At 42.8% G+C, this 25,081-nt stretch overlaps 1 protein-coding gene across 5 annotated transcripts in view; it reads left to right on the top strand.

The window, feature by feature from the left end:
* Positions 1–25,081, top strand: part of LOC115085754 — a 1,125,639-nt gene that overhangs the window by 57,983 nt on the left and 1,042,575 nt on the right. The window contains exon 2 of one of the 5 annotated variants that reach the window (XM_029592127.1): positions 367–538. The exons of the other annotated variants lie outside the window; for them this stretch is intronic. The gene's annotated coding sequence lies outside the window, so the exon portion shown is untranslated. The remainder of the gene's footprint in view (positions 1–366; positions 539–25,081) is intronic. 5 annotated transcript variants of the gene reach the window in all.

The following is a 25,081-nucleotide window of genomic DNA, read 5'->3' as shown; positions in this document are numbered from 1 at the left end:
GCTTCATTAAATGCAACTCAAAGACATTTATAATACTTTAAGGAATGTCTAACTACTTCTTGCTATTCTTTCTTTTCTTTTGTTGAGCCATATTGCTTTCATCCCTGCTTGCTTTTCCTCTTTGGTGATCATATCTAACAAAACAATGCTCACAAATGTCAATTAAAATGTATAAGTAAAGCAATGAGTATGTTGAGTAGAAATGAATACATAGCATACCTGCAAAATGTACTTTTTCCTGCTAACTATAAACTGTATTTCGCTGAATGATTTCTGATGTCACTTGTTCAGGGTTCTGCCTTGAAGGGGGACATCGTAAAATATTGGTTGGTGATTGCTGGTCTACTTTTTGTGTTGCATAAACAGGCAGTCATAAAAGGAATAGAGACTAAAACCAGAGGGTACTATCTCTGTATCAAGCCATAATGCAACTCCATCGTGAATATTGTGTTATGTTCTGATTGCCCCATCTTAAAAACAAAACGGAACTAGAAGAAATGCAGAAACTCTGCCTACGGCCATAAACAGCAGTAAGAAGGTACCATACCACTCTTTATTTATGCATTTTCCAATACATTTTCAAGAAAACAACCTTGAACAGAAAAATAAAAATATACAAATGTCAACAGAAAAATAAGAAATACACTTATTCTTTAGTTCCACAAGTCCACAATAAGGGATCCAATATCACAATTTCAAAGAAACCCCTAAAAGGGGAAATAAGGAAGCAGTATTGATATAATGTATTATATAATTTTAGGGGTACTCAACATTATGAAAGAGGGACAGGCTGGTCTAAGTCATTCCCAACAGGCTTCTAGACCAGTTTGTCATTGAGGTAAAAAAGCTAATTGAGAGGGAGTGAGAAAAACATATGAAAGATATTTGTAGTTTACAAGACATTTGCATGGAAATTTTAGGCCAAAATCTGTATAGGTCTCATCAATAAAAATGGTTGCCTCCTCTTCTGTTTGTCTGGAAACATCAGGGTATACCCTGATTTTGAGATGAAAAGTTTCAGAGCGGGGCCTGAAAAATAATTTCAGAGCCCAATCACGATCGGTTTCAAATGCAAAAGTAACCACCATCGTGGTTTCCAGAAGTTGAGATATATCCATATTTGGAATTAAGGAATCCATACCCTGAGAATCTGCTTGACTTTCTTGCCTCTTAAAAGAAGGGAAATGATAATGGGAGGTATCACCATCTCAGGAACCTTGAGAATTTCTATAAGATATTTCCTGAACATATCTTTTGCAGACGTGTGGAATTTAAGGGAAATTTATAAAACGAAGATTTTTCCCACATACTACATTTTCCAGATTCTCAAAAGTTATGCAAAAATTGACTTTCTTTTATAAGTAAATCCTGGATAGGCTTCAGACCTTGTACCTCCAATTTAACTTCCTCAATTCCCTTTTGAGTATAGTCATTAAACTTTTCCAAGGGGTTGACTTTGTTTTCATTTGCGTTAATTTTATCCACAACAGGATTAAGTTGCAGGGAAATTGAGGCTCCAAGATTATCTACTGCCTCCCATATAGAATCAAGAGTTATCAAATTAGGTCTTACCAGGGTAGGCTGAGAATTTACGCATAGCTCTTGTAGCGGGGGTAGGGACAGGTTCAGCCTGGTTCTGAAAAGTTCCCTCTGTCGGTGAACCAGCACAGCCCACATCGGGGCTTTCACCAGTGTCTCCTCCATTGCTCTCCGAATGGTCGGACCTTGATTGGGGTAGTGGGACATCGGCGACATCAGCACATTACCCACTCCGGGTCTCTGGAGGCAGCTGGGTTTGCCGGAGGAACCCTCACGATCAGGGAAAGAGAGGTCGATAGATCTGGAGGGGAAACCAATAAAACCTCTCCACCTCCAAGGGCAACACTCCCGCTTGGATCCCGCGGGCAACGTGAGTGTCCATTGGGCCTGAGAAGGAGGGGTCAGAAGAGACTGCAGGTTAAGTTCTCTCCTTTGCCCTGCATTTTCAGGTGGTATGTGGCATTACTAAAAAGCAAAATCGGCTCAAAGGCAACAGGAAAAAGACGGAGCTCACGTGATCTGCTCTGCTGCAGCCATCTTGGAATACCATTCTACTATTAATCCCCAAGGCTGATTACCAGTATGTATCAAGTGGTCTACGAGATAATCACCTTGAACCATGAACCATAGCAACACTATTTGGAATTTGAGCGACCTAAACAGTTTGAACTGCTAAAGATATCTTTACACTATTCAGACATACTGCACTATTTGAGTACATTGTACTGTCTATATGAGATACCTCTTGCCTGTGCCATCTACCTATAGTAATCCTCTGGATCCTTGCATTTCCCAAACAACTGCTAGGAATCTCAGTGCCAATAAACCCAGCAGCATATTGCATACGTCTTCTCAATTGTTAATTCTCCCTATATTAATTTCACTGCTTGTAACTTATACATTCTGCACAGCTGTATCATGTATTTCCTCTTTATGGATTTTACATGTATCTTGCACATTTGTGATTAATGTATAATGTCATTAATTCACTATGTCAGTGATATATCGGGCTTGGGTTTGCTGAACGTTCCACTGGGGAAGTATACTGTTATTTTTATAAGCATTTAAAATTTTTTTAAAAATTGTGGTGTTTAAAGGGATTGTCACCAAAGGACCGATTATTACCATATTTATGACCCTTAGCGGTGAAAATACTGAATTTTCAAATTTAAGTTCAGCATCCGCAGGGTGTTATAACGGTCCAAATTCATATTTAATATTTAAGGTTTTTCTGTCTATTTTATTACGTGATTATGTGTCATTTATTAAGCTTTGCATGCAGCGTTTATTTTTGCATTAATTCAGTATTTAACATGCCATGAACCCCTTGTCTAGAAAGGCATGCCATAAATGAAAGAAGAGCATGAGAAATGATAAAGGGTTGGAATATCTCTCCTATGATGAGAGGCTACCCAGGTTAGGGCTCCTCAGCCTGGAGGAGAGAGCTGAGAGTGGACATGATCGAAGTTTATAAAATCATGAGTGGGGTGGAACTGGCAAACGGGGACGTGTTTTTGCACTCAACACACAATCAAGCTGTGGGTTCTGTTGCCAGAAGAAGTGGTCAAGACAACTAAAATAGTGGGTTTGAAAAGAGCTTTGGCCCGCGATCCTGAAGGAAAGGTCCGTAACACATTATTAACCAGATGGACAAGGGAAAGCCAATCGCTATCCCTGGGAGCGAGTAACAAGAAATATATCTGCTTTTTGGGATCTGCTGGGTTCTTGTGACCCAGATTGGCCACCGTCTGAGACAGGATGGATTTCTTATGTTAGGTGGTTTGATGCCATTTTGCTTAAATCAGATGGGTGTGTCCACATTATTCTTAAAGTGGTTTAGTGTAAACAAGTTTTCAGTGGAATGATACTTAAGATTTAGTCTGGCTTTTGAAAGGGCTTCTGTTACTGCTTGGGGTCGGTGATGTGCTTTTTTTTTTTTTTAGCTGTGAAAAATTAATGCTGCAGCACCAGCAACATTTTTAGACAGTTGAGTTGGCAGCTTAATACCAACAAAATCACAGAAATTGTGTTTTGTTTTTTTAATTTTGTTTTCTTAAGATGATAGAAATGTTTAGTTCAGAAAATTTCTTTTGTTTAGCTGTTCTCAGTGTAAAAAGAGTCGGGGTGCTATTGTGTGGATCCTTTCTCAAATTTTACACACCGATCCCCTGATACAAAAAACCCTAAGTTGACTATCTTACCCTGCTAAAGCTCGCTTGATAAGTCATCCTGGGTATTCAGTGTGATAGACATCCCACTGAATATCCCTAAATACAGTTATCGGGCTACTTTTAGCTGCTTAACTTTAAAACCTAATCAGCTATCTCTTGGATATGACTGATTAGGTTTAAAGTTAGCTGGCCTTGGGGCCGATTCAATATAAATCGCGGAAAGTGGGCGCTGACTTTTCAGCGCCCGCTTTCCTAATGTGCGCATGGCGCCCACAAGGGGGGGGCACCATGCAATATCCAAATTAGGGGGTTGCGCTAGCAAGGAGGCGCTAGGGTCTCTTGCACTACCTTAGAGCCTCCTTGCTAATGTGACCCTGCCGCGGCTGCCGGTTATGAAGACGGACGCCGGTAAACTCGAGTTTATCGGCGGCCATTTTCATTACTTGCAGATGGCCGGTTATGAAAACTGACGCCGAGTTTACCGGCATCAGTCTTCATAACTCAGCAGTCTGCCGAGTTGTTTTTTTTTATTTTTTATTTATTTATTTTATTTATTTATTTATTTTTTTTTACTTAAAAGTACAGAAAGCAGTTTTTTCTGCTTTTCTGTACTTCTTACCTGCGCTCAGCTATTAACGCCTGCTCCAGGGAGGCGTTAATAGCTGAGCGATAACTGTGCGTCTGAGACGCACATTTTATTTTTTTTCCATGCGGAGTGAATGAGTAAATAGGCTCATTCACCTGCATTTGCAAGTGATGAGCGCTATTACATTCACTCCACGTTCGCGGGTTAAATAGGCCCTAATCCCCCTATTGCATTGGGTGGATTAGCGCCTATTTAACCTGCGTCGGAGTGCGGGTTATACAGTGCGCTCGGCTGAGCGCACTGTATTGCATTGGCCCCCTTGTGTGTCTGGATGGCTTTATCCTTAACTAGCTATACGTATTGGAACAAATATAACCAGTTAGGTGGAGAAATAGTAAAAAAAAAAAAAAAAAATCCAAAGCACCTCCCCCCACCCATCCATTTAATGACCCATGGGCCTTGCCAGGCTGAGTCTGTACCTGCCTCGTCCGTCGCCCCCACCCCCGAAACCCCTCTGATAGCATTCTAAAAGAGAGAGGCCTGGTCCTTGGTGCATCAAAGTATCATAAAAAATAAAATCAGCCCTCTTGTGCCCACCCTACCCGTACTTTCTCAAAAGTATATCTTCCAGCATTGAAGGAGCTGGTTGCTGTGTCAGCAAAACTGGAAGCGTTTATTGCTTTTTGAAGAATACCTAATTCCTGGTTTTTTTTTTTTTGTTTTGTTTTGTGTTTTTCTTGATTCATTATTGGATCAATTTCAATGTGAAAGTTTTGCCTTCCTTTTTGTTTCTGATATAAAAAAAAAACAAACTGCATACATCTTTTGAGTCTGAAGAAAATTTAAAAATTTATTCTAAAACAATGTAACTTGGGACGACAAAGGAAACCTTGGATGTAAAGGCAAAGGGAGAGTTGGAGGTGGTGGATGCGACTGTGTCACAAAGTGGGCATGCTGATAGTCTGAGGACTTGTACGCAGTATTTGCTGCTTTATGTTTCGGCTGCCGTTGAAACAAGATGAGCTATCCAGTTTTCTGAATGCGTCCTGAGCACAGCTTGTGAGTTTCAAAGTGTATATAGTCTTATTTTTTGAAGCATTGGCAGAGAGACAAGCAAGTGCACCTGTTTTGCGTGGAGCTCCAGTTTTCTGGCAGCGTTTAATATTTGCTGTGCCGCCACCCAGGGAGAAAAATCCAAGTAGAAGGTTATATATTGCCAATAATAACAGATTGGGGAAAAAAAAAAAGCTCATAAGTTTGCAAGGCCTTAGCCTGAAAGATTTAGAACAGAGAAATTCATGGTTTTCCAAAGTATGTGGTAGGACGTTATTGATTGTTAGTATAATGTGGTGGATTCAGACAGTGCAGCTGGATGGGAAGCTGAATATCCCAGGCATGGCGATGGCCTACTGTGCTTCTAAGTCAAAACATGGCCATATTGGATCATGTCTTTTCTTAATAAATTGTATTTTTTGGTACATTGTGTTTATGGTTTTTACTTTTATATATGTTATCTAATTAATCCTCTGTTTTATCCTATATGTACCGCTGCTTTTCTACCTCTGTTCCACAAGTCCTTTTAAACCTGAAATGAGAGAGGCTACCTCTAGTCCTTCAGGGGTTGACTTTATTGGATGATAGGTCGAAGTGAGATTGATCCTCATGAAATTTATAGCTGCATTTTTTTTTTGTATGCATCAGGAATGCTTTATGGCAAAACTAAGAAATTAAAAAAAATATATTTTTTTTACCCCATTTGAAGCATTTGTTTGGGATGGTGGGCTGTAAGTTTAAAAAAAAAAAAAAATAAAATTAAATCATAGCAAGGATAATTTTCAACACCGCTTGAAATACCTCAGTAAAAAGGATATGGCTGGAAATTGCTCCCACCCCTGCCCTGTTAAAGTGGTGTGGAGGAGTAGCCTAGTGGCTGTGAATTGGGGGAACCAGGGTTCAAATCCTGCTGCTGTTCCTTGTGACCTTGTGCAAGTCACCCTCCATTGCCTCAGGTTCAAACTTAGATTGTGAAATTGCTACAGTACCTGATCGTAATGTGCTTCGAAGTGCCTGAAAAGTGGAATATGAATACAGTAAAAATATGCAGGGGCTTTTGCACAAACTTCGAGTCCTATTCCTAGAGAGGAGTTCCCATGGGCATGCTAACGTTGTGGGTGTAGAAGAGAGCATGTGCATTTAAGCTGCAAACGTCTGCATGCTGTTTTGTTCTCTCTCTCTCCCGCCCTCCACTCCCCCTTGACTGCCTGTAGAAATAGGTGCAGAGCACACAGCTGCTAATATTCAAAGGGAGATAGTGTGCGTCATTTTCCTCTGAAATTTGAATGCCTTGTAGCCCACGTCCATTGCAAGCCATTGCTATGAATATTATTTGAGCAACTTTTTAACCCGGGTTTGGAGCAAGCCTTCCCATAAAGGCTTCAAGCACTGCTGTGGAATTGGAATGCAGCGGTACAACAGGACCATCATGGACCGGGCGGGTGTGATGGGTGCCACAGAGTTGGCTTTCTCAGTGGTGTCATAGTTAAAGCAAACTCCCTGGCAGTACTTGCCATAACGCTTTGCCTGTTCCCTGAATGGCTTACTCTCACTGCTTGCTTGCGACAGGAAGTTATTTTCATATTTTTGCCATTCTTGAATTACAAGAATGCTTACTACCCATGATTAGAAAGAATAAAGACCAATGCTCAGCAACCCTTGTTCAATCTCTACGGATACGGCAGTGTTGGCATACTCCTGGTTGCAACTTCTGTTCCCCAAAGGTCTGACTTTCAGTAAGTCATTAGTGCGTGGTGCAGGTGGGTCTTCAATATTCTCAGCTCACTGCTTTATGTATTAGGCTACCTGCCCCGAATGCAGATTAACCTGTGGCCAGGGGGTACTATGAAATGTTTAGGTTGCAAAAAACTATAAAGGTTTTCTGTTTCCATCGGTAGAGTTTTTTTTTTTTTTGAAAATCAAATCTGCTAAAGAGAAAATAAACAATTTTGAAGGTTGTTTCTATCTCCTTTCTCACTTCAAGAAGTCTTAGTCCTTATAAAGTCCCTCCAGATTTATGTTAGCTGATGCTCTGAGTGTAAAGCAAAAGTGAGACTATTCCTGGCAGTTAGCATATGTCAGAAAAGAATGCTGTTCCTATGTTGTAAAAGCAGGATGTATGCATTCATTTCCAGCTCCGAATGTACGCTACGGTGAATGTGTATTGAGAAGAGAAGTGATTGTATGTCTTCACGAGTCTGTACCATACACCTTGCACTGGTTTTCTAAATGGAAAAGGAGTGAGTTCATATGAAAAGTTGGCATGGTGCACAGCTGTTTTTCTTATCGCAACAGCTTTTTATATCTATATCTGTATCTATATCTATAATATATGAAAATTTCGAGAAACTTGATATGTTCTGAAGAACCAGTAGTATGGTCAACAAGTGATTTGGTTGCTTTTGCCTGCTCTAGTTTTGGTATGTTGGGAATAAGATTCCTGGTGTATTAAACTAGACGCTAAACATGCGTTACAAACTTTTTCTTTTTGCATAAAACAAGCTTTGTACAAATTCTTACTTGAAACACTTTTTGCTTCTAGGATAACACCAGTGAAAACCCATGAAAAATGTGTGGGAAGAGCTGGTGTGCGTCCCTTACTCTCTGGCAGCCATGGTGGTCTAGCTGGCGTGTCACTCCTTGTCATTGGCTGGCACAGAGGGAAGTAGAAGGCTGCATGGCTTCTTCCTTAACCCCCTGCTAGACCAGCCTTCCGCAGATGGTGTAGACAGAACATATGTCCATGCTGTTTGTTGTGACATCACGTCCTCTATAAGGGAGGCATGCTGGAGGCAGTAGCTCTCAGTCTCGCAACAGGTGTGGACAAATCCTGTTTGACGTCTCAAGTTTTGGAGTTTCCTGCCTCAAAGATGCTGCCCTTCTCCTAGTAGCCACAATTTCTCAGGATGTTTATTCTGGCTCCTCCCCGGTGAGATAGCTCAGGCTGTGCCCCAAGTCCTCATGGGGGCAGGAGTGGCTGCTCTTGTAGGGGACTTCCCCTTCCCCACATGGAGATGGGAACTACAAGTGCCAAGTGCCTTGCCCTGACTCTGCCTTCTGTTTCTTCTCTTCTCTGGCAGTGTGTTGTGGGGGAAAAAAAGGTAAAGGTGGAACCGCTACTGTGCGTGCATGTGTCAGGAGGTGCGTGCTCAGGCAGCAAGAAAGTCAGGGTGAGTGGAAATAGACACATTATACATGCATATGTCAGTGCTTCAGCGATTCTGTGTTTTTTCGCTAGCAAGCTTAAGCATAGAACGGCATGTTAAGGGGGAGGAGATGCCCTGCCTGCAGGATTAAGAGTCCCTATGGTGACTGGTTCCCTCTGCTGTCTCTGTGATTCCCACCTGACTATGAATGATCCTGGCTCCCCCTTCCCTCGGTAGAGCCAGCCAGTAGGCAAAGCAGGGAGGATGGGGGACAGGATGAAGCAAATACCCTGCAGCTAATTGGTATTCTGGGTGACCTGGAAGTCACCAGCTGCTTCATCGGAGAGCAAGCATGGAAAGCCCAGGGACCTGAGCGCCCCCGTGTATCTTCTCCACAGAATTTGTCTTGCTAATTCATCAGCCTTACCAGGCCATGCAAAACAACCAATGGGCCAAGGCTCATCTGGGGCTGTAGGTTAGGAACCTCCTCAGAAGAAAGTTAGATCTTCAGCAAACCCAGGATGCTCCTCGAGGACCTTGGATTCCAGAGGAAGCTCCCCTAGGCTGGACTCGTATTCCTCAGAGGAATAGGATTGGTCTTGGATGAGGAAACAGATGCAGCAGTGGCGCACCTATTCCGAAGAGAAGAGCTACCAGCTCTGATTAAGAACACCCTAGTGGCCCTCAAGATTACAGATCCCAGGAAGGACCACCACTCAGAAGGGGATCCAGTCCTCCTGGGGAGGAGAAAGCCTCAGAAACCCTTCCCCCTACATCCAGCTCTAAAAGATATGGTTATGGCAGAGTGGGAATCTTCCAGGGTCCACTGAAATGAACTAAAATCCTTGTCAAGGTCTACCTCCTGCCGCAGGATATGAGAGTTTTTGTCTTCTTAGATTCCCCAAGGTCGATGCTCTTGTATCAGCTGTTAACCTGCATAACCAACATTCCGGTGGAAGAAGGGTTGAGTTTGAAAGACCAACAGAAGAGGAAGATAGAAAACTTGCTAAGGCAATCCTTCACTACTAATGCTTGGGTCTTGCAAGCCTCTGTGTGGGGGCTATGTGGCCCGAGTGGTGGTGCATTGGGTCCAACAACTACCAGTCTCGGAGGCATCTGCTACGATTGAATCAGCTGATGCCCTCTACAACTTTCTCAGAATGGCTTCCCATGCCTTGGCCTCGGAAGTAGCCATAAGAATATTACTGTGGCTCTGGAATTGGGTCGCAGATGAAGCCTTGAAGACCTGCTTGGGCAAATTGCCCTTCAAAGGTGGATTGTTCTTTGGGGAGGAACTAGACAAACTAGTGAAGAGCTTAGAGGAGGCAAAGCTCCAAAGACTCCCAAAGGATGGTCCGAAGTCTAGCTCCAGGAATTTGAGACGTCAGCGCCTCAGGGATTACTGTAAACAAAGGTTTGGTGGTTCTAGCTACCAGCAGGCAAGGAAGTCTAGGACTCAACCTTTTCAGGGAGCCAAGCATCCTAGAAGGGATCTCCCAATGGAGGGAGGCTCTAAGTGCCCATACCAGTGATGGTCAGGGGTCTCACAAGTCTAGTACCCTGGGAGGGCATCTACAGAGGTTCTACTCCGAGTGGACTCACATCGCCCCAGACTGCTGGGTACTCGAAGTAATCCTCACAGGGTATGCCCCCAAATTAGTCAAGGCAGTACCTCAAATGTTTATAGTCTCCTCCTGCTTGTCTTCAGACAAGGGGGTATCAATAGAGGCTATCTCACCAGATGTTCCTATGTTTCTGTGTGCTGGGCAAACACATTCAGTTTCAAACCCTTCCCTTTGGCATTGTGACTGCACCAGGGACCTTCACCGAGGTGATGGTGGTGGTAGTAGCAAAATTATGCAAGCAGGGAATTCTTGTTCATCTCTACTTGGATGACTGGCTTATTTGGGCCAAGTCTGCTCAGGAAAACACCCGACGCACTGCCACTGTAGTACGCCTGATGGAGCAACTAGGCTGGGTGATAAACTATGCGCAACACAGTCTTGAGCCTGCATAATCCCTGGGAGTAATCTTCAGATAGAATTGGGGAGGGTGTTCCTCATCCACAAAAGGCAGGAAACGTTAATTTTCCCGTCGATAGCAGGGCTGAATTAGCCATGCTGTCTGAGACGTTCTCTGGCGGCCTCTAGTCGGAGCTTCTCCTAGCCATTACAGAACTTTGCTCTGTGTGGGTACGCTTGTCTTCCCACACGATCCAGTGCCTTCGTTCCTTTGTCTGTTCCTTCCGTGCTGCCGAGTGCACGCAGAGCTCTCTTCTACTGACTTCCCTTGGAGTTCTCTTCAAACAAACAAAAAAAAAAGAAGAAAACAGCACTTTTCAGTGCTACCATGGGGTCGAAACCACCTGGCTTTAAATACTGACAGTGCAGAAAGGTGATGTCGATCACAGCCGGCCACAGCTATTGCTAAATCTGCCTGGGCCCGGACCATGACCAATCATCATGCCGCAACTGTGGTTGCTTGTTCCCCCAGGCCCAGCGAGAGCAGGCTCAAAAGATAGAGGCTGAGAGAGGGCAACAATGGCTTTTATGCCCCGCCATCAGAATCCTACTCCTTCCCGGGGCCCAACATGGAGTGCCCCGAAAAACGGAACAGGACCTCTTCGCTGGAGCCCCAAGGTAAGGGCATGAAAAATTCAAAGGTGCCCACTCCAACAGCGCCTGCTCCGCTCCAACAAAGGCCACTGAGCACTAGCCCGGACAGTGCGTTGAGGGGCCGAGAACGTGAGTGCCGCCAGCTCGACGCAACTCCGAAAGCGTTGAAACTGACTCAGGAGTCCACGAGCACTGACTGTCCTAGAAATTCGACGCCAGCTCCAGCATTGAAACCAGATTTTGTACGACGCATACATCGAGGGATTGGCGCATAATGCAATGCACCGGGACACGGCACCCCCAACGGCTCTCAGCAGGAACCTGCATCAACTCAACTGGGCGCACAACCGACGCACTCGAAGTCTAAATCCTCGATGCAACCGTCGACGCAGTTGATGCCCAGTAGATCTGTGTCTCCGCACAGAGTGGAATCGGGCCCCAAGCGTTGACACAGAGCCAGAGGGAGACCTCAGGACCCGCAGAGAGTGTTCACATTGGGAGGAAATGAGAGAGAGAGGATTCTCGGATGTTGCATCATTATCTGATTCCCTGGACTCAAAGGTCTCTTCCTCCTCCTCTCTCCAAGTTTATTCGGACATCTCCTCAGTCTGCAAACAAAAAAGGAGGTCTCTGCAGCTGCAGGAACCATTCACAAAGCGAGCCAAACTTCCACAAGTGATGGACCCTCGCAACCACTGGCCCCGGGGACCCAATTCTGAGATTTTGCTCGTCGCCATCCCTAGCACCTCTAGGGGGTGGACACCCACCTCTGGATGGGAGGCCAAGCAGTCGAAGCTGCGGGCTTCTTCAGCTCCTAAGAAGAAAGCTGAGCAAGCAATCTCGCAGGTTTTAACAGTTCTCTCGGGCTCTTCACATCCCTGGAGCCCAGTGACCAGGCACCACCTCTGGCTAGCCCATTGTCCGAAGAGGGCTCTCCAGAGGATGAATCAGCCACACTAAGACCGGGGGGAAAAGGTTCCAAGAACAGAAAGGTCGCCTCCACCACAATTCACTCCCCAACCAAGTTCACACTCAGAGGACTCACCTCCCAGTTCTCCAGGGTCATCCACCTGGTTGCCAACGGACCCACCTGAAGAACCGCTTGAGCCCTCCTCCCCACCGGAGGATCTGTCCTATTTGAAGTTCTATTTGGTGGCTATTTGCTCAGTAAGATGACTCTCTGGGGTATAGGCCTTCTCTGGCAGAGACCCATACCTAGTCTTCTCCAAGGGGGCAGTGATCCGCCATCTAGTGCCCTCCTTTCTACCCAAAGTTCTGTTGCCCTTTCACCTCAATCAGTTACCATGCCAGCCTTCAGGAAGGGCAAATCTGATAAGGGGGAGGTGGAATTACATTGCCTGGATGTCAGGCGGACTTTACTACAATATTTCAAGATCACAAATTCATTCAAGAAATCTGACAGGCTGTTTGTATTGTTCGGTGGCCTATGTAGAGGGGAAGCATTCTCCAAAGCAACTCTGGCCAGAAGGATTGAGGAGGTAATAGGCACAGCCTACACTCTGAAAGGGAGAGAGGTACCACCAGGCCTTCAGGCACACTCCACTAGGGCCCAGGCAGTGTCATGGGCAGAAGTATCAAGCCTCAGCTCTCAGTGCCTACAGGAGAAAGGGCAAAGCATTTGGGAAAAAAAAGCCCCCCCCCCTCCCAACTCAATTTCTGAGAAAGAGGGGACATATTTACGATTGTTATGTTTATTACCCTTCTAATTAGCTAGGCCTATGTTGTTTATTTATTTAACATTTTTATATACCGCAATTCATGTAGCAAAGTTACATATCATTTCGGTTTACATTGAAACAATAACAAGCATGTAAGAACGCAATTACATTACAACAGGGGAGTGAACTAGGATAAGAGAGAACATAAGGCATAATAATAGTTATAATATATATTAGATAATAGTTATTTTGTGATGAGGGAGAGAGATGAATTGTTACTATAGTTTGTATTCTGATTGATGGACTAGTGCGTAGTCTGACGGATGGTAAAATAAGAAACGAGTAATTGCTTGGCTTTAATTAAATGCTTGCTCGAATAACCAGGTTTTGAGTCTCTTTTTAAAAGTGTTCGGGCATTGTTCTTGTCTTAGTTCTGGAGGTATGGAGTTCCATTCTGCGGGGCCTGCTGTGGATAAAGCTCTTTTGTTTAGAGAGGATTTGATGGCATGGAGGGAGCCAGAATGACCACTGGTATAACCTAAATTTATGGGTTCGGATACCTCAGCCCCGAGGAGTTGAATGTGTCCTCCAGGGGAAATTCTCCGTTTTGCTAAATTCATTTGAATTCTTAGTATTTAACCAGGATAGGTCAGGTCAGCTGAAGATCAGCTTTGGCAGAAGTCTCCTGGGGACTGCCTCCAGCATGCCTCTTAGAGAGGAAGTGACATCACACCAAACAGCGTGGAGGCAAGTTCTCCGTTTACATCAGCTGAGGAGGAGGAAATCCCTAGTGTGGAGACTGGTCTAGCAGGTGTTCAGTAAAGCAAATTATCAGGTAAAAATAATTTTGTGTTGTCATTTTGTCAGCCAGCGGTTGGGAGCAGAAGGGACAGCCACCTCACTGGCCACCGATTTCTGGTCTCAGTGGCTACTTTTCTTTTGGGGGTCAGATGGTGCTGTAACAGCTGCAGCATAAAACTTTTTTGCTTCATTTTTAGTGTGTGTGTGCTAAGTATCCCATTCAACATTTATGTTCAGCTGCTATGTGCCTTGATTACAAAGGCCATTTTAAGCTCTTATGTACGCTGATGATGTACATATCTTTTCTGAAATTGATGAGTCCTGACCAGAGTTCATGGAAAGAATGATTAAAATTGAATATAAACAAAACTGAGATTTTGTGGGTCAAGAAGCCCTTTAGGCTTTTTTTTTTTTTTTTGCCACCTGGATTAACTGTAGAAAGCATCACTCTGTTAGTCAGCAGGCACACGTTCTTGACGTGATTATTGAATTGGCTGTAGGGCCCCATTGGGATGCCTACTAAGGTGTTACTTGTAGAAAGTTATGCATTTAGAACAGGATAAAGGAACATGCATGTGAGGCTGTTGCAGTAGTAGTTTTCTGTCTCTACAGTAGGACAGAGACACCTAGAGGAGTTGTGAATTTTGTAGAGAGAGCAGTGTGTTTAGTTAGTTCTTGCTTATACCTAGAACTCCTAGGTCCCTGCCTTTTGTGGACAAAGGAGGTAGAAGTTGTGAGATATTCCTGAGCCCTTTTATGGTTTAAGTGGAGAGAAGACTATTTCCCCTATTTTGGATTTTGTTTTAGAAAGGAAGATTTTTCCATCCATCCTTTATCTTTTGCTTATTGGGAATGTTTTCCAGCTCGCGTACTTGCTCTCTCAATCTGAGAGATTCAGAGCTACACAGTGGAAATCTGGAAGGAAGTGAGGATGCTCATTTAGTACCCAAGGGGAAGCTTGAGAGAGGCAGTGGCACCCCAACTAGCCTTTACTACTAGAGGTACCAACTCAGTATTCTGAGGAGAATCCAAGAGCTGGAACTCAGAATGGAGGAGCACCTGAGAAATTGATATTAAGGATTGGATCCAAGGTATTTCAAATTGGGATATAATTTGGGAAGCAAATCATATTTTATTTATTTATTTATTTTTAATTTTTATATACCGGAATTCCTGTATGCAATACAAATCAGTCTGGTTTACAAGTAACGAAAAGGTTGCCCTGGTCTGGTAGATTAGACTGGGGTTTTTTACATAGAACATAGAATGACAACAATCAACTATTGAACATTATTACAAGGAACAGTGAAAGTAACAATAGTATTTAACAAACCTATAATATTATTATAACATTATTCGTGTTCACGTTTTACAAGGAACGTTGGTAGCGTAAATAGTCTGCAAGTAATCGGTTAAATAATATAATATGAAAAGGATGACTTAAATAAATAGATATTGTGAATAATCAAGTCCGTGTATGAAATTGAGTGTCAATGTGTTTGTGACACCTTGCAATGGTTGGATCTGAAAGACAGGAGGAGGTGCCTAGTTTCACTCTGGGAATTGGAATGCTTGCCTGAAGAGCCAGGTTTTTAACCTTTTTTTGAACTCTGGTAGATTGGGTTCGAGTCTTATGTCTGGTGGGAGCGCATTCCATTGATGTGGTCCCGCAGTGGATAGTGCTCTTTTTCTTAACCTTGATTTGGCGGGAACTGCGACTAATGTGCCTTTGTAGGCACTTCTGATGGGTCTGGCCGATGATTGTAGGCAAAGTTGGGTTTGTAGAGATATAGGTGCGACGTTATGAATTGTTTTATGGATAATGGTTAAGGTTTTATATATGATTCTCTGTTTGATGGGTAGCCAGTGGAGGTAGTTCAAGATGGGGGTAATATGGTCTCTTCTATTAGTGTTAGTTAGGATTCTGGCTGCGGCGTTTTGTACCATCTGTAGGGGTTTGATGCTGTTGGAGGGGAGGCCCAGTAAGATTGAGTTGCAGTAATCAAGTTTCGAAAAAATAATGGATTGAAGAACGAGGCGAAAGTCATTGAAGTGAAGGAGTGGCTTTAGTTTCTTTAGGACCTGTAGTTTAAAGAAGCAGTCCTTGGTGGTTGTGTTTATGAATTTTTTAAGGTTAAGTTGATTGTCAAGCCAAGTACCTAAATTCCTGACGTCTGCAGAGAGCTCCATGTTTAAAGATGTGGTTTGTGCCAGACTAGGTGGGTGGTTGTTCAGGTTGTGTGAGATTAGTAGCAGCTCTGTTTTGCTGGAGTTTAGAATCAGGTTTAGGCTGGAGAGTAGTTGTTTAATTGGTTTAAGACAATTCTCCCAGTAGACGAAGGTTTTTTGAATTGATTCTGTGATGGGGATTAGGATCTGGATGTCGTCTGCATAGAGGTAATGAGTAAGCTTGAGTTGAGATAGCAAATGGCAGAGGGGGAGGAGGTAAATGTTGAACAGGGTAGGGGAGAGGGATGAACCTTGTGGTACGCCTTGGTCTGATAGGATGGGGTCAGATTCCTTGTTGTTGATTCTGACCTTGTAAAACCTGTTGGATAGGAACGATTTGAACCAACAGAGGGCTGTGCCTTTGATTCCTATGTTTGATAGTTGTTCTAGGAGTTGTGAGTGATTTACCGTGTCGAACGCTGAAGATAGGTCTAGTAGGACCAGTAAGAATGACTGTTTTTACTGGTATTTTTACTGATATTGGATCTGTCACCCCTAGGAGGTTGCCCCAGTATTCATTCCAGAATAGGAAGGGGCTCTTAGTGCTGGGAGGGTGACATTGATGCAACAAAAACTGAGATTTACCAAATTGACTTTGTTTATTGGATTTGTCATGGAAAAGACTTGCACAGGGCACCGTATTCATCATCTGTTTCTTATATGCTCTTATAGAACAGCTGAGCAGCAACAACAACAACGTAGGGTTAAGTCAATGAGCAATGCAAGAAATACAATATTAAATACAATAATAAATCATCGACTTTATAGAAGAAGGAAAAATCCCTTTCTGTTCTGTAAAAAAAACCCCAGCAACAACAGCATGAGAGCAGGGGGTTCTGGGTTGAACTTGCTTCATCAGTAAAGTTGTATTGGAGCACCTACTTTGTTTCTAGCTCAGTTATTGGTGCCCACCTTAGAGACAATTCATTGATGCGCAGGAGGATTATCCTTCCTCACCCCCTCCTATGGAGAGTCATGCAGGTCTGGACTATACAGACTGAGTGGACTCCTTGCCAGGATCTCAATCTGGGGTTTTACACATCTTTGAATGCCCAAATTTCTTTTGTGGTGAAAACTGCCTTCCTTCATATGCATATATTTTGCCGTTTTGATCTGTCTCTCAAAAAGATATGGCCACAGTACTTCATGCTTTATTTGACAGTATGATATGATTATTGTAATTCTTTATTTGACAGCATGATATGATTATTGTTTGCCTAAATATCAGTTACAGAGATTACAATTCAAAATACTTCAGCTCAGATACACCCACATGACTAGATTCCACCAGCACTTTATAGCCTTCACTGGCTATCTGTTAGCTTTCAAAGCTATTTATTTTATTTATTTATTTATTTGTCTTTTATCTACTGGTATTAGTAGGGACATCACACGGTTCACATTTGAACTGCAGCTTAGAGAGTACATCATAACAGGTAAAGGGAACTGGGAAAGGGATAATATCAGTGCAGGATGGGAAATAGGTTAACAAAACAGCAACATCAGATGATCATAGAGATCCTTAACGTCAGGATAGTGGTATATTGCATAGATGCGCATGGGAAGACATTTTTGAGAGTAGGGCTATTCAGAGTAGGCTCGTTTGAAAGCTAGTTTAAAATTCTTTCAAAAGAACATAAGGCTTGTTAAAGTGTGACTGTTTACTGTTACCTTCTAATTTATTATTATAGTTTATGCTGCCTATAATTTTATTTATTTTAAATTAGTTTAGCTATATATTGCTACCTTTTAACTGATTATGATTGTAAATGCTGGCCATTAAATTATCTGTTTTTAACTAGGACTGGTGGTTTGACTGATTTCTCCTGTTAGGTTAAGAATTGTATGAGTATGATTAACTGAAGAATGCTTAATATCAGGCCAATACAGTAAAGTGCGGCCGCGGTTACCCTGCTTCTAACCCGCTTTCTACTCACAATTTGGCCGCGTTAGTCCAACCCACGATTCACTATCCCTTTTAACCCATCCTTACCGCTTCTTTAAATCAACGGGAAACCCTTTCCGCCCGCGGCATGTATATGAGATGTAAACGATCGGATTAGCTATTCCCTCCCATACAGTAACGTGTGCCCCGATTATCGCTTTTTTAACCTGCAGTTTTGCCGCGCGTTTAACCTGCTAATTTACCGCCTACCCTTACCTCTGCGTTAGTGTGGTGCGTCAGGTCAGAGAGACGAAATTTCACGGGCAAACGACCCCCTCACCCGCCGGGACAAGAGCCAGGGTCGGGTAAACTTTCCTGCCCAACCTAAAATCCAACGTGCCGGGAAAGCCACTCTTCAGATCGCGACTAATCCCATCCCCCAGCCCCTGCTCACCTGCCCTGGCCGCATCCATGGGTGCCGGTCTCCGGGGCAGCCCCAGTCCTCTCTCCCATCCTCCCGGGGCAGCCGGCGGTGAGAGCAGCCCGGGGCGGATCGCGAGGCGGCTTCCAGCAGCCCCGCCGATGAAGATGAATACGCGCACGCCCGTACGTCCAATTTGGGCGCTCAAGGCAGCGAAGGCGCATGCGCCCACACCGTGACCTCCAGGACGTACTGGCATGCGCGTATTCATCTTCGCCAGTGGGGCTGTTGGAAGCCACCTCACATGGGAGACCGGCACCCATGGACTCCCTTCTACTGCTGCTGCTGGGGGCTTGCATGGCCACGGCAGGTGAGCGGGGGCTGGGGGAAAGTTTCGTCTCTCTCTGCTGGGGCTTGGATTGGGTTGGTTTGGTTTGGTTTGGGACTGTGAAATTTCGTCTCTCTCTGCTGGGGCTTGGATTGGGTTGGTTTGGTTTGGTTTGGGACTGTGAAATTTCATCTCTCTCTGCTGGGGGGCCTGTAGGAGAACCATCCACTTCCTGGTACCTGTCATTTCAAATGTTATTTGAAATGACAGGTACCAGTGCACCCAGGATACTGTATAGGCGCTGTATAGCGCCTATACAGTAAAATGGATTGCGCTTCATGGACGCGCGTTGGACGCGTCTTGCATTTGCATGCCTTTTAGATACAGTATCGAGTGGTATGTGATCCAGACTGTGCGTGCGGCAAACGCGGGTGCGCCCGGCACTAACGCACCTCTTTGTACCGCACCGTACTGTATCGGCCCGTATATTTGTTATTCTGTTTCATATCATATATTATCTCATTTTGTACACTATTATGTTTTATATAATCTTTACACTATTGTAGATCAGTTAAGATTAGCATTAGTACATAAGTTTTGCCATACTGGGTCAGAACAAAGGATCATCAAGCCAGGTATTCTGTTTCTAGCAGTGGCCAATCCAGGTCATAAGTACCTGGCAGGATCCCATTCATAAGCAGTGGAGAAGAGGAGGCGCCGTGTTGTAGAACATGGACGGTCTTTTCAGACTGAAAAGGAAGGGATATAAGTGTAAATAGAAGAGACGAGAAAAATTGGTTAGAGGATGAGCAAATGGGGAAGTCTTTCCAGAGGAGAAAGTGCAGTAATGAAGATGTCAGGGTCAGCCCTAGGATTTGCAGGCTGTTAACCTGCCACTGAGCTTCAGAGGCTGCTGGCTCTCCAGGAAGTCCTAGCATTTTTATCTTGTATGCTAGGGAGAGCTAGGCATGACTCTTCAGGAGTCCAGTTGGACCAGCATTGGGTTTGCCCCAAATTGAGACCAACATATAAGGCACTTCTAAAAGGCACATAGTTGCTGGTCCAACAACCTTGCATCCGCCCTGCAGAAGCTCTGTTCATTTGGCCTCTGATCCTATTCCAGTTTTCTTGCCTTATACTAGTTCCAGTGCTCCTCTTCACTCCTTTCTCCTTGTTCCTGTTCAGCCCCTGTGCTCCATCATCACGCCTCATGACTAGCCTCTCTAGGTACGCATCTTCCATCCGGGATGGCCTTAGATAGCCGAGTCATGATAGCCCCAACAGGAGGAAGCTGTTAGTCTGGTTCCTGACTTGGGACAGAGAAAAGATAGACGAAGGGAAGGATGATGACTTGAAATGATGAGCTAGATGGGAGCAAGTCCAGGAAGGATTTTGGAAGTAAGTATGACATTTGAACCAGTTTTAATGAGATTGGAAGTGCGTGGAGTTAACACTAAAGTCCTGTGTGCAACTGAGTTAAACAAAATTTTGGGGACTTAAAACAAAGCTCATTCATAATCCCCCAATTACATAGTTTATGTATTTTGTTTTTCCCTTTTATGAGTAAGATGAGCTCTTCAGCTTGACCAGAGGTCAAATTATTTAATTTCCCTTGACTATGTAGGTGAGGAAAGGTACTTACATGGCCAGTGTGACCCTTTGACATTTTTGTTGGATTTTCTGATAGAACAAAGGTGGATTTTCTGACAGAACAAATAGTGGAAACTATTCTCAAGATCAAAATCGTAGAGCATATAGAAAGACATGATTTAATGGGACACAGTCAACATGGATTTACCCAAGGGAAGCTTGCCTAACAAATCTGCTTCATTTTTTTGAAGGGGTTAATAAACGTGGATAAAGGTGAACCGGTAGATGTAGTGTATTTGGATTTTCAGAAGGCTTCTAAGAAAATTAAAAAGTCATGGGATAGGAGGCGATGTCCTTTCGTGGATTACAAACTGGTTAAAAGACAGGAAACAGAGAGTGGGATTAAATGGTCAATTTTCTCAGTGGAAAAGGGTAAACAGTGGAGTGCCACAGGGATCTGTACTTGGACCGGTGCTTTTCAATATATATATAAATGATCTGGAAAGGAATACGACGAGTGAGGTTATCAAATTTGTGGATGATACAAAATTATTCAGAGTAGTTAAATCACTAGCAGATTGTGATACATTACAAGAGGACCTTGCAAGACTGGAAGATTGGGCATCCAAATGGCAGATGAAATTTATTGTGGACAAGTGCAAGGTGTTGCATATAGGGAAAAATAACCCTTGCTGTAGTTACACGATGTTAGGTTCCATATTAGGAGCTACCACCCAGGAAAAAGATCTAGGCATCATAGTGGATAATACTTTAAAATCGGCAGCTCAGTGTGCTGCAGCAGTCAAAAAAGCAAATAGAATGTTAAGAATTATTAGGAAGGGAATGGTTAATAGAACAGAAAATGTCATAATGCCTCTGTATTGCTCCATGGTGAGACCGCACCTTGAATACTGTGTATAATTCTGGTCGCTGCATCTCAAAAAAAATATAGTTGCGATGGAGAAAGTACAGAGAAGGGCAACCAAAATGATAAAGGGGATGGAACAGCTCTCCTGTGAGGAAAGGCTGAAAAGGTTAGGGCTGTTCAGCTCGGAGAAGAATCGGCTGAGGGGGGATATGATAGAGGTGTTTAAAATCATGAGAGGTCTTGAACGAGTAGATGTGACTCGGTTATTTACACTTTTGAATAATAGAAGGACTAGGGGGCATTCCATGAAGTTAGCAAGTAGCACATTTAAGACTAATCAGAGAAAATTCTTTTTCACTCAACGCACAATGAAGCTCTGGAATTTGTTGCCAGAAGATGTGGTTAGTGCAGTTAGTGTAGCTGGGTTCAAAAAAGGTTTGGATAAGTTCTTGGAGGAGAAGTCCATTAATGGCTATTAATCAATTTTTCTTAGGGAATAGCCACTGCTATTAATTGCATCAGTAGCATGGGTTCTTCTTAGTGTTTGGGTAATTGCCAGGTTCTTGTTGCCTGGTTTGGCCTCTATTGGAAACAGGATGCTGGGCTTAATGGACCCTTGGTCTGACCCAGCATGGCAATTTCTTATGTTCTTATGCTGAAACTAAATTCCAAGTGCAAATAGCCAATGCCAGAATGATTCTTGGAAGGCAAACAAGGGAATCAGCATAGCCAGTAGGAAAACCAGACATTAAAACCCAGTCATCATGTGTCATGAGAACTAGATGGATCCTGGTTGTATGACTCCCTTTGCAACAGTTCTGTATGATTGCATGCATAATGAATTCAAGTGGGCAATAGGATACCAGAACTTGACACGTGTCTCAAGATGGCAAGGAGTTGTGATTTCCGTATTGTCAACCTAATGTAGTGTCCGCCCCAGTCATTCCTGCAGTTTGTACCTAAGCAAGCTGGCTTCGTAGAATAATGTTTTTTTGGAATAGGTGACATGAGCTCTCTCTGGGGAACATGAATTTTCCTATACTTGAAGAGAGAATGAATAGAATAAGGGAAACAAAAATGCTGTAGGCTGAATTTGATGGTTCAATAATAGGAATAGCATGAGAAGGAATTAGAGAGAGAGAGAGAGATGCCTTTCAAAGCAAAATAAAGAAAAGAGAAAATTAGATCCTCCATCTGGATTACAAAATTCAACTGCCTGTATATTCAGCCCTCCTAGCTGAGCATTCAGACCCTCTACACAAGGACTTGCTAAGGTTATAGATTTCCTCCCTTCTGCAGGTCCAAGTAATTGTACTTATTCCACTCCAAGAGAGTGGGTGGGAATTTTACTGCAGGGTATGGCCTAGTTTACAAGAAAACCAGATTTGGGCCCATCCTAGACCTGAGGAACTTTACTGCACTCCTGAAGCAAAAATTCCCTCGGCATCTTACTATTGCTTCCTAAATAAGCGAGACTGGTGTCCTCCTTTGGACTTCAAAAAGATACTTATTCGTATACTTTTCATGAATGGGATGTATTGCCAAATTTTGGTAGGAATAGACTTCCGGTCTTACCCTCAGCTTCCTAAGTATTTTTTAATTGCCTACCTGCTGTTGTGGCATTTCTGCCTTATCTAGATGATTGGGCATGTATTATTTATTTAAAACTTTTCTATACCGACATTCAAGGAAAATATCACATTGGATTACATTAAACAGGGGAAACCATTAACTGAGGAAGTGCGAAGTTACATAGAACATAAGGGATCTGAACTAGGAGAAAAAGGGAGAAATGTATTAGAAAAAAGAAAATCCGTGCATGTCCTTATTCAGGTGCTGCAGTTGCCAGAGTTTGTCAATAACTCTCCTACATCTCATCTGAGCTCATCTCAACTGGATTTATAGAGGTTCTGCTAGATATGAATTAGGCCAAGACCATCTCCCCAAAGAAAGAACTCCGGATAATAGACTTGTAAGGGGAAGTAGTCCAGTGTTGGCAAATGTATGAGAATTGTGAACCTTTCGGCTGTAATAGTTCACATTGTACCCTTGATATGCTTCCACATGAGGCAAATCTAATAGAGTAATAATACAGTACCTCATTAATAATAAAGTGTTAGTGGACTTAGGCTACGCAAAGACTACAGGACTGTCATGGTAATCGGAATTCACAGTCATATCTAACAAATCGACCAGACAAGATGATATATACCCCATGATTCTGAAATAACTGAAAAATGAAATTTCAGGTCTTTTACTAGTAATTTGTATCCTATCATTAAAATCTTCCATTGTACCTGAAGACTGGAAGGTGGCCAATGTAACCTCTATATTTATTTAAAAATGGCTCCAGGTGTGATCTGGGAAACCATAGACTAGTGAGCCTGACTTCAGTGCTGGGAAAAATTGTGGAAACTATTCTAAAGAACAAAATCATAGAACATCTAGATAAACATGGTTTAATAGTACATGGATTTACCCATGTTGAAGGAGTTGTTAAACATATGGATAAAGTTGAGCTGATAGCGAAACAACTCTTTCCTTTAATCTTGAATGCAGTATATTTGGATTTTCAGAAGGCATTTGACAAAGACTCTCATGAGAGGCTCTTATGAAAATTAAATAGTCATGGGTTAGGAGGCATTGTCCTTTTATGAATTGCAAGCTGGTTAAGACAGGAAACAGAGAGTAGGATTGAATGGTCAGTTTTTTCAATGGAGAGAGGTAGAGTGGAGTGCCTCAGGGATCTGTACTTGGACTGGTGCTTTTTGATATATTTATAAATGATTTGGAAAGGGGAATGACAAGTGAAGTGATCAAATTTGCAGATGACACAAAATTATTCAGAGTACAACATATCTTTGTAATTTGCGGTAATGTGGGTGCTCATAGAATAGTGATAAACTGCAGAAGGACCTTGCGAGACTGGAATGTTGGGCGTCCAGATGCCAAACGAAATTTAATGTGGACAAGTGCAAGGTGAGGTGTATAGGAAAAAATACACAACGTTTCATGTTAGGAGTTACCGCCCAGGAAAAAGATCTAGGCATCATAATGGACATTACTTTGAAATCGTCTGTCCAGTGTGCTGCGGCAGTCAAAAAAGCAAACAGAATGTTAGGAATTATTAGGAAGAGAATGGTGAATAAAACAGAATGCCAAAATGTCTCTCTCACTCCATGGGTGAGACCACATGTTGAGTACTGTGATCAGTTCTGGTTGCCACATCTCAAAAAAGATATAGATGCACTGGAGAAGGTACAGAGAAGGCCGACCAAAATGATAAAGAGGATGGAACAGCTCCTCTATGAAGAAAGGCTAAAGAGAAGAAACAGCTGAAAGGGGATATGATGGAGGTCTACAAAATCATGAGAGGACTAGAATGGGTAAATGTAAATCTGTTGTTTACTCTTTTAGATAACAGAAGGACTAGGGGGCATTCCATGAATTTAGCAAGTAACATATTTAAAACAAATCGAAGGTAATTCTTTTTCACTCAACGTGCAATTAAGTTAAAGAATTTATTGCCGGAGGATGTGGTTAGGATAGTTAGTGTAGCTGGGTTTAAAAATGTTTGGACAAGTTTCCTCAGGGAATTTTATTTATTTTTTTAAATGTATAAACCATTGTTGTGGTTCATTGAAAATAAGAATGGTTAAAACCACTAGTTGCAGAGAGAGCTTTTATTAACTGCTGTTATATAATATAAATCTTAGATATTAAATAATAAGGTGCCTTATGGAGAGGAAGTGTCAGGCAAGATTCTAGCATTAACTCAGACTCAAATGATTTGACTGATAACATAGCAGTATATAGAATTTCAGAGGTATATTTCTAACCTCTAAACTAGGTTACATAATTGTCAAAAATTTCAATGATTGGCTTTCCTTTGTAAACAAATAACATTTAAACTGTTTATTGAATAAGCCATAATGCAAACAATACACGCAGAATAGGGTGGTTTCTTACATACTACACACACAAATTGTACAAGTTAAAACAAAATATTTGTACATTTCATTCTATGCGAAATGAAACGGAAGTCTCCATTTTTTAAATGGCTAAAGTTTCCCTTATGCTACTTTTAAAGGTCTGTTGCCTCTTTTTTTTTTTGTTGTTGTTGTTTCTCTTCCCAACATTGACCCTTGCCTTTTCAAAACCACTTTTCCA

Source organism: Rhinatrema bivittatum, chromosome 2 (genome assembly GCF_901001135.1).
Source record: "Rhinatrema bivittatum chromosome 2, aRhiBiv1.1, whole genome shotgun sequence".
NCBI lineage: Eukaryota > Metazoa > Chordata > Amphibia > Gymnophiona > Rhinatrematidae > Rhinatrema > Rhinatrema bivittatum.
Note: the sequence above shows the minus strand (reverse complement) of the source record. Positions and strands in the feature narration are given on the sequence as shown.